Raw genomic sequence first — 5,000 nt, 5'->3', positions numbered from 1 at the left:
GGTTTTTATAAATGTACAAACTGTATATTACACTGCCCTATCCCTAAACCTGCCCATCACACACACACACACACACACACACACACACACTGCCCTATCCCTAAACCTACCCATCACACACACACACACACACACTGCCCTATCCCTAAACCTGCCCATCACACACACACACACACACACACACACACACACACACACACACTGCCCCTATCCCTAAACCTGCCCATCACACAAACACACACACACACACACACACACACTGCCCCTATCCCTAAACCTGCCCATCACACACACACACACACTGCCCCTATCCCTGAACTAGGGCTGTTGGAACGAATTTCGAAATTCGAATATAATTCGAATATTAAAAAAATCAATACTATTCGAATGCTGAAGTTCCTATTCGAATATTTTTTTTGTATATTTTTAAAAGAAAATGCAATCTTGCCTTTCTCGCCGCCTTGGCACACACATGTGAAAATTAAATGCTTTTGTTTCGTCTGATAAACAATAAAGTTTTTGAATCATAACACAATTGTGCACGTTATCCACGCTGTATCATCATAACAACTGTCAAAAGTCACGGAGAGGAATGTCTCCACGGTAACGGAGATCAACAATTTGATTCTCAGTCCACACTACAACGTGAAAACGGCGTCTTCAAATATATACACTTTGGAGTGCGTTTTCATTAATAAAAACGCCGTCTCATTGCTGACGGAAGGCCAAAACGGAGAGGAAAATATATGTTATTTTTTATGACAACTTACAACCTGACAAGCTAGGCGATCTGTCCGAGGAACCGCCGCTAAAACAGGCAAGAATTACTTATGTTCTGCCTCTCCCTCTCTCCTCATCACGGGGCTCAACTGCTACCAGCTGTCCGCCAAAAGGCAATAACAGACAAACTGACGGTTTATCTGTGAAGATATGAGACCGATCAACATCACGCATTGGCGATCCATAAGACTGTGTAATGCCGTAAATATTAATAATAGGATGAATTTGAGCATTTTATATTCGAATATTAAATAAAATAAGGAATGGAATTCGAATAGTATTATAGAGGAAGATTGACAGCCATACCCTGAACCTGCCCATCACACACACACTGCCCCTATCCCTAAACCTACCCATCACACACACACTGCCCCTATCCCTAAACCTACCCATCACACACACACACACACACACACACTGCCCCTATCCCTGAACCTGCCCATCACACAAACACACACACACTGCCCCTATCCCTAAACCTACCCATCACAAACACACACACACACACACTGCCCCTATCCCTGAACCTGCCCATCACACACACACTGCCCCTATCCCTAAACCTACCCATCACACACACACACACACACACACACACACACACAGCCCCTATCCCTGAACCTGCCCATCACACAAACACACACACACTGCCCCTATCCCTAAACCTACCCATCACAAACACACACACACACACTGCCCCTATCCCTAAACCTACCCATCACACACACACACACTGCCCCTATCCCTAAACCTACCCATCACACACACACACTGCCCCTATCCCTGAACCTGCCCATCACACACACACACACACACACACACACACACACACACACACACACACTGCCCCTATCCCTAAACCTACCCATCACAAACACACACACACTGCCCCTATCCCTGAACCTACCCATCACACACACACTGCCCCTATCCCTAAACCTACCCATCACACATACACACACACACACACACACACTGCCCCTATCCCTGAACCTGCCCATCACACAAACACACACACACTGCCCCTATCCCTAAACCTACCCATCACAAACACACACACACTGCCCCTATCCCTAAACCTACCCATCACACACACACACACACACACACACTGCCCCTATCCCTAAACCTACCCATCACACACACACACACACACACACACACTGCCCCTATCCCTGAACCTGCCCATCACACAAACAAACACACACTGCCCCTATCCCTAAACCTACCCATCACAAACACACACACACTGCCCCTATCCCTGAACCTACCCATCACACACACACTGCCCCTATCCCTAAACCTACCCATCACACACACACACACACACACACACACTGCCCCTATCCCTGAACCTGCCCATCACACAAACACACACACACTGCCCCTATCCCTAAACCTACCCATCACAAACACACACACACTGCCCCATCCCTAAACCTACCCATCACACACACACACTGCCCCTATCCCTAAACCTACCCATCACACACACACACACACACACACACACACACACACACACACTGCCCCTATCCCTGAACCTGCCCATCACACACACACACAGCCCCTATCCCTAAACCTACCCATCACAAACACACACACACACACACACACACACACACACACACACACACTGCCCCTATCCCTAAACCTACCCATCACACACACACACACACACACACACACACACACACACACACTGCCCCATCCCTAAACCTACCCATCACACACACACACTGCCCCTATCCCTAAACCTACCCATCACACACACACACACACTGCCCCTATCCCTGAACCTGCCCATCACACAAACACACACACACTGCCCCTATCCCTAAACCTACCCATCACACACACACACACACACACACACACACACTGCCCCTATCCCTGAACCTGCCCATCACACACACACACACACTGCCCCTATCCCTAAACCTACCCATCACAAACACACACACACTGCCCCTATCCCTAAACCTACCCATCACAAACACACACACACTGCCCCTATCCCTGAACCTACCCATCACACACACACTGCCCCTATCCCTAAACCTACCCATCACACACACACACACACACACACACACACACTGCCCCTATCCCTGAACCTGCCCATCACACAAACACACACACACTGCCCCTATCCCTAAACCTACCCATCACAAACACACACACTGCCCCTATCCCTGAACCTACCCATCACACACACACACACACACACACTGCCCCTATCCCTGAACCTGCCCATCACACAAACACACACACACTGCCCCTATCCCTAAACCTACCCATCACAAACACACACACACTGCCCCTATGCCTAAACCTACCCATCACACACACACACACACACACTGCCCCTATCCCTAAACCTACCCATCACACACACACTGCCCCTATCCCTGAACCTGCCCATCACACACACACACACACACTGCCCCTATACCTAAACCTACCCATCACACACACACACACACACACACACACACACACACACACACACACACACACACACACTGCCCCTATCCCTGAACCTGCCCATCACACAAACAAACACACACTGCCCCATCCCTGAACCTACCCATCACACACACACTGCCCCTATCCCTAAACCTACCCATCACACACACACACACACACACACACACACACACACACACACACACACACACACACACACTGCCCCTATCCCTGAACCTGCCCATCACACAAACACACACACACTGCCCCATCCCTAAACCTACCCATCACAAACACACACACACACACACTGCCCCTATCCCTAAACCTACCCATCACACACACACACACACACACACACACACACACACACACACACACACACACACACACACACACACACACACACACTGCCCCTATCCCTAAACCTACCCATCACACACACACACACACACACACACACACACACACACACACACACACACACACAGCCCCTATCCCTGAACCTGCCCATCACACACACACACACACACACTGCCCCTATCCCTAAACCTACCCATCACAAACACACACACAGCCCCTATCCCTAAATCTACCCATCACACACACACACACACACACACACTGCCCCTATCCCTAAACCTACCCATCACACACACACACACACACACACACACACACACACTGCCCCTATCCCTAAACCTACCCATCACACACACACACACACACACACACACACACACACACACACACACACACACCGCCCCTATCCCTGAACCTGCCCATCACACAAACACACACACACTGCCCCTATCCCTAAACCTACCCATCACAAACACACACACACTGCCCCTATCCCTAAACCTACCCATCACACACACACACACACACACTGCCCCTATCCCTGAACCTGCCCAACACACACACACACACACTGCCCCTATCCCTAAACCTACCCATCACACACACACACACACACACACACACACACACACACACACACACACACACACACACACACACACACACACACACACAGCCAGCCCCTATCCCTGAACCTGCCCATCACACACACACAAACACACTGCCCCTATTCCTAAACCTACCCATCACACACACACACACACACACACACACACACACACACACACACACACACACACACACACACACACACACACACACACACACACACACACACACACACACACACACACACACACACACAGCCCCTATTCCTAAACCTACCCATCACACACACACACACACACACACACACACACACACACACACACACACACACTGCCCCCATCCCTAAACCTGCCCGTCACACACACACACACACAAACACACACACACACACACACACACACACACACACACACACACACACACACACACACTGCCCCATCCCTAAACCTGCCCATCACACACACACACACACACACACACACACACACACACACACTGCCCCCATCCCTAAACCTGCCCATCTCACACACACACACACACACACACACACACACACACACACACACACACACACACACACACACACACACACACACTGCCCCCATCCCTAAACCTGCCCATCACACACACACACACACACACACACACACTGCCCCATCCCTAAACCTGCCCATCTCACACACACACACACACACACACACACACACACACACACACACACACACACACACACACACACACACACACACACACACACACACAGCCCCTATCCCTAACCC

The 5,000-nt window shown here is 50.1% G+C and overlaps 1 protein-coding gene across 3 annotated transcripts in view; it reads right to left on the bottom strand.

Annotated features, from left to right (window-relative positions):
- hlcs (holocarboxylase synthetase (biotin-(proprionyl-CoA-carboxylase (ATP-hydrolysing)) ligase)) overlaps positions 1-5,000 on the bottom strand; it is a 106,115-nt gene that overhangs the window by 25,246 nt on the left and 75,869 nt on the right. The gene's annotated exons all lie outside the window — the stretch shown is intronic.

Source organism: Scardinius erythrophthalmus (genome assembly GCF_964197995.2).
Source record: "Scardinius erythrophthalmus genome assembly, chromosome: 23".
NCBI lineage: Eukaryota > Metazoa > Chordata > Actinopteri > Cypriniformes > Leuciscidae > Scardinius > Scardinius erythrophthalmus.
Note: the sequence above shows the minus strand (reverse complement) of the source record. Positions and strands in the feature narration are given on the sequence as shown.